The sequence below is a fragment of the Dendrobates tinctorius genome, unplaced genomic scaffold (genome assembly GCF_039654945.1).
Source record: "Dendrobates tinctorius isolate UK_male_01 unplaced genomic scaffold, ASM3965494v1 ptg000011l, whole genome shotgun sequence".
NCBI classification, from domain to species: Eukaryota; Metazoa; Chordata; class Amphibia; order Anura; family Dendrobatidae; genus Dendrobates; species Dendrobates tinctorius.
This window is the reverse complement of record NW_027361679.1, coordinates 31,353,792-31,366,419: the sequence shown is the minus strand read 5'-3', so window position 1 is coordinate 31,366,419 and position 12,628 is coordinate 31,353,792.

The following is a 12,628-nucleotide window of genomic DNA, read 5'->3' as shown; positions in this document are numbered from 1 at the left end:
TGGTTAGTTAGCGTTTTCATTGGTAACATTTTGGGAAGCATAACATTTGTTTATCGCTTCCAGTATAAGGCTGGTATCACATACTTGTGTTCTACACTGAGCACTTACGCTGGGGTTTCCATGTAAATCTCACAAAAATGTGATTCAGATGAAACTGCCAATGTAACCACCCACAATAATGAGGCAGATGGAGACACTTTGGATTCCATTTGGTATCTGCTCTGGTGGGATCCATCTTTTTAGGCTTTTACAGAACTGTGGTCATCCACAATTCTTTTCTAAAAAGATGCATTAAATTATTTTACATTGCTGGAAAAGTGACCAGACGGAGTTCAAAGTGACTTCATTTGCCTCATAAGTGAGTTGTTCAGTTGGAGTTTTGTCTGAATTGTGGTTTTGGAGGTTTACACAGGAACCCTGATGTAAGCCCTTAGTCGACAACACGGAAAAAATGTGAGCAGAGCCTTGTGATTTCTTGGGTGGGGAAATGAGCATTTAGATAGCAGTACAAGAATAGTTCTTATTTTTATTTTGTGCGGTTCCCCATGCGGTATAAGTGATTCGACACTAGACCTCAAGCAGCTTGGATTGTGTTCCTCTCCACTCTTCATCCAGACTCTGGGAACTTGACTTCCAAGGTCTAGTATGAAGTTTCCACAATTAGTGATGGACAGGGGAGCCATGTCACCTGCTGGTGTAGGTACACTGTGTTTTATCAAGACCAAAGTCAGTGCAGCCGTCTACCAGGACATTTTAGAGCACTTATTGCTTCCCTCTGCTGACAAGCTTTTTGGAGATGGAAATTTTTTTCTCCAGCAGGACCTGGCACCTGTCCACACTGCCAAAAGTACCAATACCTGGTTTATAAAAAAAACTATCACTGTGCTTGATTGGCCAGCAAACTCGCCTGACCAAAGCCCAATAGAGAGTCTATGGGGTATTGTCAAGAGGAAGATGAGACACCAGACCCAACAACGCAGATGAGCTGAAGGCTGCTATCAAAGCAACCTGGGCTTCCATAACAACTCAGCAGTGCCACAGGCTGATCGCCTCCATGCCACACCGCACTGATGCAGTAATTGATGAAAAAGGATCCCCGACCAAGTATTGAGTGCATTTATTGAACATACATTTCAGTAGGTCAACATTTCAGATTTTAAAATCATTTTTCAAGCTGGTATTATAAAGTATTCTAATTTTCAGAGATAATGACTTTTGGGTTTTCATTGGCTGTAAGCCATAATCATCAACGTTAACAGAAATAAACACTTGAAATTGATCGGTCTGTTTGTAATGACTTTATATAATATATGAGTTTTACTTTTTGTACTGAAGAACTGAAATAAGTTAACTTTTTGATGATATTCTAATGTTGTGAGAAGCACCTGTAAGTATACCCCCAGGGGTAAATATTTTTCAACCCTTGCATTTAGTGCTTTTTCTTTACCAGTTTAGCAGTCCCACTCCTTAAAAATGGGAAAAACAAGTTTCTGAGGCCTTCCTCTATGTGTTTTTCAGGGTGTATTGTAGTTCCTCCTTCCAATTTTTGGCAGCCCTTGCACTTGGTGCATAGGCTTTATGGGTCTAGGCATCCCACTACCTAACAATTTGAACAGAATGTTTATGAGGCACGCCTTTATGTCTAATACAGGGTGTATCAGAGTCCATCTTCATTCAAATTTTTGTCAGCTCTTGCATTGTCCACATAGGCTTTGTGAGATTTAGGCTGGCGTTAAGGTACTGTCACACTTAGCGATGTACCAGCGATCCCGGCCAGCGATATGACGCGGTCAGGATCGCTGGTACATCGCTAAGTGGTCGCTAGTGAGCTGCCACACAGGCAGATCTCACCAGCGACATAGCTGGGGACGGGGGTCGCTACTTACCTGTCAGACTAGGCGATCCTGCATCCTCCCGCCCGCGTCCACGCTCGTCGCTCATCTCTCCACAGGAAGCGCCGCAGGAAGCTGACGACGAGAAACAGTCCTGAACGTTCTCGCGCGATCAGCGATAACCAGCGGGGAGCGGGTTGTAGGTAAGTATAAGACACAGCGATGTCGCTAGCAATATCGCTATAACGTCACAAGTAGAGTTGAGCGACTTTTGTTTTTTTAGGGTCGAGTTTCGTTTCGTGAAACCCGACTTTTCCAAAAGTCGGGTCGAGCAAGATCGTCCGATTATAGGGAAAAGTCGGGGTCGTCCCGAAACACGAAACCCAATGTAAGTCAATGGGGAATAAAAGTCGGCAGTGAGAGGAGGACAGGAAACACACCTACAGTGCCCATTTGAATGCCAAAAGCATCAATTCTTCTTACTTAAGCTTGTCAACCTTAATTAACTTCATAATACAAGTTACGCACTGAAAAATGGGGTTTATTTGGCTAAAGTTGTGGGGGGGAGGGCTGGCTGCAGGTTTTCATGTGCCCTGGGCGAAAGAGCGCCCCTTTAACACATACCACAACTCATCATGCTCCGATACGGCAGAGAAATAGCGGTATAGTACAATGAAAAATACCTCACTTTTTACATCTCATGACGAGGCCCATCTATTTCTCCATACAGAATCATTGGTCCCATATAATGTTTGAAACAGTATATGATGAGCTCCACATAATGCTACAGTATATGTTGGTCCCCATGGATGAAGCTCCACTGTCTTATGGGCCCAAATAATGCTCCAAACATAATGGGCCCCATTTCTAATGCTCTAGTGTATAATGGGCCCTATAAATGCTGCTCCAGTGTCTGATGTCCACCTTTGGAATGTTCCAGTGTATGGTGGGCCCCATCTATCATTCTCCAGAGTATAGTGCTCCCCAAAAATTGCTGTCCCAACATTGAAAACAATCAAATAAGTCTCCTCGCTAGGGAATCCCTGTACTAGTCTAGACTCCTCGTCGTCCCCATCTTCCATCTCACTGCACAGTATTTCAACTTTGCAAGTGCTGTGATCCTGGGCAAGCAGGGGGGGCCCACTCGTTGGCGATGGCACTGGCACAGGGCCCCTGATAGTACGGTGGTGTGTCTGATGGCGGGTGGGCCGAACCTGCACTTTCATCTGCAGCTTCCTCTTTGTCACCGTGTAAGATGGAACTGTATATTGGAAGGGTAACCTGAGTTTCATCAGGGTCAGATTCAGGCCGGGTAGAGTGCGAGGGGAATGTAGTGGTCTGGGTCAATGTACCAGCAGATTCATCGAGCAGTGGCTGGGCATCAGTGCACTTGTGTCGCCCCCAGGAGTACGGTCGCCACAGAGGCATTACCTTCTTCCTAGGGAGTGTGATGTCATGCTTGGGAGCAACGAAGGATCTCTCTAGCAGGTTAACTGATTGGGCGGCGTTATTCCCACGAGTCATGACCCTCCAAACAGCGTTCATGAAGGCAAAGTGTTTGTTTTACGTGGGCAGTATGGTTGCAAAGCTGAACCTTAAAGGAATGTCCAGAAGGGCACCACCAGGAGTGGAGCCTACGGTTAAATTCGACTCCACCTGGGAAACCTCAACCATGCCAGCTACAGAACAGATGCACACATTGCAAGCTTAATTCCGTTAACGAACGAGACTCCGTCATGCCCCGCGGTCCGAGTCCGGCTTACTAGAGGGACACGTGAGGCTCTGGCACATGAGATTGGCCAATAACTGGTGTGTCATGCCCTTACATGTCCGTGGCTGCATGTGCGCTACACTGAAAAGGCCAGCGTTTGTCGCTTACAGGTGCAGATAACCCGCTGAATAACGTTAGTGATGGGGATCACTGATTACAATTATTACCCGCGAACAATGATTTCCCAGTAAGTGCAGGTCAACCGCAGTTCCGGAATTAGGCCTAACCGTCATTCCTGAAAAAATGAAAAACTTAAGTGTGCAAACCACAGGTGCTGTAGCTTGCTTAACAGCTCGCCAGCCGTTCTCACGCCCAGTATGGATTACACGTGATTGCACAAAGGTGAGAAAGGGTACCGTATCCCCAGATAACATGTATGGATAGCGTACACATTCAAAATATATGTCTCAGGAGGCAGGCTCAGACGGTGTTAGGCCCAGTATGGATTGCACGTGATTGCACAAAGGTTAGAAAGGGTACCGTATCCCCGGATAACATGTATGGATAGCGTACACATTCAAAATATATGTCTCAGTAGGCAGGCTCAGACGGTGTTAGGCCCAGTATGGATTGCACGTGATTGCACAAAGGTTAGAAAGGGTTCCGTATCCCCGGATAACATGTATGGATAGCGTACACATTCAAAATATGTCTCAGGAGGCAGGCTCAGACGGTGTTAGGCCCAGTATGGATTGCACGTGATTGCACAAAGGTTAGAAAGGGTACCGTATCCCCAGATAACATGTATGGATAGCGTACACATTCAAAATATATATGTCTCAGGAGGCAGGCTCAGACGGTGTTAGGCCCAGTATGGATTGCACGTGATTGCACAAAGGTTAGAAAGGGTACCCTATCCCCAGATAACATGTATGGATAGCATACACATTCAAAATATATGTCTCAGGAGGCAGGCTCAGACGGTGTTGGGCCCAGTATGGATTGCACGTGATTGCACCAAGGTTAGAAAGGGTACCGTATCCCCAGATAACATGTATGGATAGTGTATACATTCAAAATATATGTCTATACATCAGGAGGCAGGCTCAGACGGTGTTAGGCCCATTATGGATTGCACGTGATTGCACAAAGGTTAGAAAGGGTACTGTTTCCCCGGATAACATGTATGGATAGCGTACACATTCAAAATATGTCTCAGGAGGCAGGCTCAGATGGTGTTAGGCCCAGTATGGATTGCACGTGATTGCACAAAGGTTAGAAAGGGTACCGTATCCCCGGATAACATGTATGGATAGCGTACACATTCAAAATATATGTCTCAGGAGGCAGGCTCAGACAATGTTAGGCCCAGTATGGATTGCACGTGATTGCACAAAGGTTAGAAAGGGTACCGTATCCCCGGATAACATGTATGGATAGCGTACACATCCAAAATATATGTCTCAGGAGGCAGGCTCAGACTGTGTTAGGCCCAGTATGGATTGCACGTGATTGCACAAAGGTTAGAAAGGGTACCGTATCCCCGGATAACATGTATGGATAGCGTACACATTCAAAATATATGTCTCAGGAGGCAGGCTCAGACGCTGTTAGGCCCAGTATGGACTGCACGTGATTGCACAAAGGTTAGAAAGGGTACCGTATCCCCGGATAACATGTATGGATAGCGTACACATTCAAAATATATGTCTCAGGAGGCAGGCTCAGACGGTGTTAGGCCCATTATGGATTGCACGTGATTGCACAAAGGTTAGAAAGGGTACCGTATCCCCGGATAACGTGTATGGATAGCGTACACATTCAAAATATATGTCTCAGGAGGCAGGCTCAGACGGTGTTAGGCCCAGTATGGATTGCACGTGATTGCACAAAGGTTAGAAAGGGTACCGTATCCCCAGATAACATGTATGGATAGCGTACACATTCAAAATATATGTCTCAGGAGGCAGGCTCAGACGGTGTTAGGCCCAGTATGGATTGCACGTGATTGCACAAAGGTTAGAAAGGGTACCGTTTCCCCGGATAACATGTATGGATAGCGTACAAATTCAAAATATATGTCTATACATCAGGAGGCAGGCTCAGACGGTGTCAAGCACAGTATGGATTTGACGGCCCAGATTACACAGTGGAGGAGCAGGGAGAGGTAAAGATTGCAAATGCTGGGGCCCTGCCCAAGCAAGGGGGGCCCACTCGTGGGCGTCGGTACTGGCACTGGGCCCCTCATAGTACAGCGGTGTGTCTGACGGTGGGTGTGCACCACCACCGTCAGAGACACTTGATTGCACTATGAGGGACCCTGTGCCAGTGCCCGCGCCCAAGAGTCGGCCTACCCACCTGTCCAGGGCAACGGCACTCGCACAGTGTTCTGCGCTAGGTGGTGACCCCGGCCATGGGGGGGGAGGCAGCACAGTTAGGGAGTTTTAGAAAGTGGCATTTGTTGATGTTGGACATTCAGCTGATGCAAAAGGCGAAATAGGTGAAGTCCCAGGAAGAGGTGGACCAAAGCAAGCCATTTTTCTGTCACCCTATGTGTCATCAGGGGAAGGTGGGACAAAATCCTTGGAAACCCATGCATGGTTCATTTTAATGAAGGTTAGATCATCCACATTTTGGGTTGACAGACGGTTCCTTTTTTCTGTCAGGATTGATCCAGCTGCACTGAAGACTCTTTCCAATAGCACACTTGCAGCTGGGCAAGCGAGCTCCTGTAAGGCATATTGGGCCAATTCAGGCCAGGTGTCCAGTTTAGCGGCCCAATAGTCAAAGGGGAATGACCTGTGTGGGAGAACATCGATATGGGAGGAAAAGTAGTTTGTAACCATAGTTGACAACTGCTGTCTCCTGTCACTTTCCATCGATGCAGTATTACCAGTTGTGTGAGCGGTATTTGAAAAATCAGTCCACAACATTGTCATGAAACCCCTGTCTCCAACGCCACTTCTGCTGTGTGCACCACGAACACCTCTGCCAAGCTGCCCCCGGCCCGTACGGCTCGTGTGAGAACCATCACCGCTGCTGTGTGCTGGGAATGCCTCAAGCAACCGATTTACCAGAGTTGCTTGTTTATTAGCCAATATTAGGTCAAGGTTCTCCTGTGGCATGATGTTTTGTAATTTGCCTTTATAGCGTGGATCCAGGATGCTGGCCAACCAGTAGTCGTCATCGTTCATCATTTTGGCAATGCGGGGGTCCCTTTTTAGGATCTGCAAGGCATAATCTGACATGTGGGCCAATGTTCCCGGTGTCAATGATGCACTGCGAGTGCTGGGTGGAGGAGCACTTTCTGGCAAATCCACATCCCTCCAGTCACGCACAAACCCTGTACCAGACCTTGCCACGCCAACATTTTCACTTGCCCCACGAGATGCATCCTCCTCCCCTAAGTAATCATCCCCATCATCATCCTCCTCCTCCTCTTCTTCCTCCACCTCGTCCAGGAGAGGTCCCTGAGCAGACAATGGCTGAATGTCATCAAGGATTCCCTCCTCCTCTTCCTCCTCATCAACATTGGCTGCAGACGCCTGCTCCTTAAGGTGCGTCAAAGTTTGCATGAGCAGACGCATAAGTGGGATGCTCATGCTTAGGATGGCGTCGTCTGCGCTTACCAGCCGTGTGCATTCCTCAAAACACTGAAGGACTTTACAGAGGTCTTTCAGCTTCGACCACTGCACACCTGTCAACTCCATGTCTGCTCTCAAAGTGCCTGGCCGTGTATCCTCCCACAAATGCATTATGGCCTGCCTCTGCTCGCACAGCCGCTCCACCATGTGCAGGGTGGAGTTCCACCTTGTTGCAATGTCGATAATGAGGCGGTGGTTGGGAAGGTGGAGCAATCGCTGCAGCTTCTGCATACGAACGGAGTGTACAGGCGACCGGCGGATGTGCGCGCACAGTCTTCGCACCTTCTGGAGCAGGGCTGTTAACTCCGGATAATTTTTGAGGAAGCACTGCACCACCAGGTTCAAGGTGTGAGCCAAGCAAGGTATGTGGCTGAGTTTTGAAAGGGCTATGGCTGCCACAAAATTACGGCCGTTATCACTAACTACCTTGCCTGCCTCAAGATGTACACTGCCCAGCCATGACTCAGTTTGTCGCTTCAAGTACTCGGCCAGCACCTCGGCGGTGTGTCTGTTGCCCAAACACATCATCTGCAACACAGCCTGCTGATGCTTTCCACTAGCTGCTCGATAGGGGGACACATCGTGTGCAACAGTGGCAGCTGCAGATGGAGTGCTCGTACGACTGCGCTCTGTGGACGAGCTTTCGCTTCTGGAGGAGGAGGAGGAGGAGGAGGGTCGAACGCCTACAGCCAACTGTTTCCTATACCGTGGGCTAGGCAGCACTGTCCCACCACCGCTGTCCCCTGTGGACCCTGCATTCACCACATTAACCCAGTGCGCAGTGATGGACACGTAACGGCCCTGGCCATGCCGACTGGACCATGCATCAGTTGTGAGGTGCACCTTTCCGCTCACTGACTGCTTGAGTGCATGGACAATGCGGTCTTTCACATGATGGTGGAGGGCTGGGATGGCTTTGCGAGAGAAGAAGTGGCGACTGGGTAGGTCATAGCGTGGTACTGCATAGGCCATGAGTTCGCGGAAAGCTGTGCTTTCCACCAACCGAAAGGGCATCATCTCAAACGAGATTAGTTTGGCAATGTGGGCGTTCAAACCCAGTGTACGCGGATGAGAGACTGAGTACTTTCTTGACCTACTCATAGTGTCTGGGAGGGTGAGCTGGACTTGAGAGCTGCATATGATGGAAGTAGCGGTGGACAGGGCGGACTGAGAGAGGGTTGATGATGGTGATGGAGTTGGTGTTCTTTCTGATGGCCTAGAATCAGTCTTTCGTTGATATAACAGTGGGATTCCCTGACTGCTGTGGCCTTGCAACGACACCTCAACATTTGCTGCTGTGCTAACCGGTGGGCTTACAGTGGGGGAAACAATGTAGCGTTGCTGACTACCTTCGTTGTGATCAGTTGCACATGTGGCACTTGAGGTTTGGTGTTGTGTCCACGTTTGCAAGTGCATGCTGGTTAAATGTCTAAGCATGCAACTGGTATTCAAATTTTTCAATTTTTCAGATTTTTCTCTCGGCTAAAGATCTTTGTGCACTTCTTACAGATAACCTTGGCCTGATCATGAGGATTTTGTTCAAAAAAGTGCCACACTGCACTCTTCCTACTTTGGCAGACATTTTGCGGCCTAGCACGCTGTGATCATTTGACCCTCTGGACAAGCTGTCCAGCAACTCTTTTGATGTTTGGAACCTGTCTTTGGAGTGCTATGGGCCTGCCAGATAACAGCTGTTGCGATGTCGATGTCTGCTGTGGATGCTCCTCATCTGAGCTATTGGAAGCAGCACCCTCTTCCCCCAATGGATGCCAATCTGGGTCAACAACTGGGTCATCCATCACCTCCTCTTCTATGTCATGTGCACCTTCCTCTGTGTCACCATGTATGGTGGTATAGTGTGCGGGAAGGGGCACCTGAGTCTCATCAGGGTCAGAATCTGGCTCTGTACACTGCGAGGACAATGTAGTGCTCTGAGTGAATGTACCAGCAGAATCATCCATCAGCGGCTGTGCATCAGTGCACTCCATGTCAGATTCATCTTTGCCTGGGTAATTCACCATTTCACTTGATAATCCAGGCATGGTATGTGAAAACAGCTCCATGGAGTAATCAGTAGTATGGCATGCGTCATCCTTCAATCTTGGTTGGGGTGAAGGACACAAGGAAAGGTGTGGTTCATGAACATGAGCCTCCAATGGCGACTCAGTGCTTTTACTTTTTACAACTGAAGAAGAGGCGATAGAGCTGGAGGCTGAGTCAGCAATGTAAGACAAAACTTTTTCCTGCTGCTCTGGCTTTAAAAGCGGTTTGCCAACTCCTAGAAAACTAAGCCTTCGAGGCCTTATGTAGCCAGACGATGACGCAGGCTCAACACCTCCTGCATTCGGTCCTATTTTGCTCTTGCCACTACCATCAGATCAACCCCCAACACCATCATTACCAGCTGCCAACCCCCGCCCAATTCCACGGCCTCTTCCACCAGCCTTCCTCATTTTTGGTAGAAATGTAGACAAAATCCAACAAACTATATAGTAATGTAAAACAAGGTACAAGGTGTCTATAGGACAGGGGAGATTTTGAATTTCTGCAGACACTTGTGGACACTGGACACTTTTGGATTGTGTGAGGCCCACTGATATCTGAGCGCTATGTGACAGGCTCGATGGCACAGCTGTGACCAAAGTGACTAGAGGATAAGGGAGATTTTGAATCTGCACACACTTTTGGACACTGGACACTTTTGGATTGTGTGAGGCCCAATGAATAACTGAGCGCTATGTGACAGGCTCGATGGCACAGCTGTGACCAAAGTGACTAGAGGATAAGGGAGATTTTGAATCTCTGCACACACTTTTGGACACTGGACACTTTTGGATTGTGTGAGGCCCAATGAATATCTGAGCGCTATGTGACAGGCTCGATGGCACAGCTGTGACCAAAGTGACTAGAGGATAAGGGAGATTTTGAATCTCTGCACACACTTTTGGACACTGGACACTTTTGGATTGTGTGAGGCCCAGTGAATATCTGAGCGCTATGTGACAGGCTCGATGGCACAGCTGTGACCAAAGTGACTAGAGGATAAGGGAGATTTTGAATCTCTGCACACACTTTTGGACACTGGACACTTTTGGATTGTGTGAGGCCCAATGAATATCTGAGCGCTATGTGACAGGCTCGATGGCACAGCTGTGACCAAAGTGACTAGAGGATAAGGGAGATTTTGAATCTCTGCACACACTTTTGGACACTGGACACTTTTGGATTGTGTGAGGCCCAATGAATATCTGAGCGCTATGTGATAGGCTCGATGGCACAGCTGTGACCAAAGTGACTAGAGGATAAGGGAGATTTTGAATCTCTGCACACACTTTTGGACACTGGACACTTTTGGATTGTGTGAGGCCCAATGAATATCTGAGCGCTATGTGACAGGCTCGATGGCACAGCTGTGACCAAAGTGACTAGAGGATAAGGGAGATTTTGAATCTCTGCACACACTTTTGGACACTGGACACTTTTGGATTGTGTGAGGCCCAATGAATATCTGAGCGCTATGTGACAGGCTCGATGGCACAGCTGTGACCAAAGTGACTAGAGGATAAGGGAGATTTTGAATCTCTGCATACACTTTTGGACACTGGACACTTTTGGATTGTGTGAGGCCCACTGATATCTGAGCGCTATGTCACAGGCTCGATGGCACAGCTGTGACCAAAGTGACTAGAGGATAAGGGAGATTTTGAATCTCTGCACACACTTTTAGACACTGGACACTTTTGGATTGTGTGAGGCCCAATGAATATCTGAGCGCTATGTGACAGGCTCGATGGCACAGCTGTGACCAAAGTGACTAGAGGATAAGGGAGATTTTGAATCTCTGCACACACTTTTGGACACTGGACACTTTTGGATTGTGTGAGGCCCAATGAATATCTGAGCGCTATGTGACAGGCTCGATGGCACAGCTGTGACCAAAGTGACTAGAGGATAAGGGAGATTTTGAATCTCTGCACACACTTTTGGACACTGGACACTTTTGGATTGTGTGAGGCCCAATGAATATCTGAGCGCTATGTCACAGGCTCGATGGCACAGCTGTGACCAAAGTGACTAGAGGATAAGGGAGATTTTGAATCTCTGCACACACTTTTGGACACTGGACACTTTTGGATTGTGTGAGGCCCAATGAATATCTGAGCGCTATGTGACAGGCTCGATGGCACAGCTGTGACCAAAGTGACTAGAGGATAAGGGAGATTTTGAATCTCTGCACACACTTTTGGACACTGGACACTTTTGGATTGTGTGAGGCCCACTGATATCTGAGCGCTATGTCACAGGCTCGATGGCACAGCTGTGACCAAAGTGACTAGAGGATAAGGGAGATTTTGAATCTCTGCACACACTTTTAGACACTGGACACTTTTGGATTGTGTGAGGCCCAATGAATATCTGAGCGCTATGTGACAGGCTCGATGGCACAGCTGTGACCAAAGTGACTAGAGGATAAGGGAGATTTTGAATCTCTGCACACACTTTTGGACACTGGACACTTTTGGATTGTGTGAGGCCCAATGAATATCTGAGCACTATATGACAGGTTCGATGGCACAGCTGTGACCAAAGTGACTAGAGGATAATGGAGATTTTGAATCTCTGCACACACTTTTGGACACTGGACACTTTTGGATTGTGTGAGGCCCAATGAATATCTGAGCGCTATGTGACAGGCTCGATGGCACAGCTGTGACCAAAGTGACTAGAGGATAAGGGAGATTTTGAATCTTTGCACACACTTTTGGACACTGGACACTTTTGGATTGTGTGAGGCCCAATGAATATCTGAGCGCTATGTGACAGGCTCGATGGCACAGCTGTGACCAAAGTGACTAGAGGATAAGGGAGATTTTGAATCTCTGCACACACTTTTGGACACTGGACACTTTTGGATTGTGTGAGGCCCAATGAATATCTGAGCGCTATGTCACAGGCTCGATGGCACAGCTGTGACCAAAGTGACTAGAGGATAAGGGAGATTTTGAATCTCTGCACACACTTTTGGACACTGGACACTTTTGGATTGTGTGAGGCCCACTGATATCTGAGCGCTATGTCACAGGCTCGATGGCACAGCTGTGACCAAAGTGACTAGAGGATAAGGGAGATTTTGAATCTCTGCACACACTTTTAGACACTGGACACTTTTGGATTGTGTGAGGCCCAATGAATATCTGAGCGCTATGTGACAGGCTCGATGGCACAGCTGTGACCAAAGTGACTAGAGGATAAGGGAGATTTTGAATCTCTGCACACACTTTTGGACACTGGACACTTTTGGATTGTGTGAGGCCCAATGAATATCTGAGCGCTATGTCACAGGCTCGATGGCACAGCTGTGACCAAAGTGACTAGAGGATAAGGGAGATTTTGAATCTCTGCACACACTTTTGGACACTGGACACTTTTGGATTGTGTGA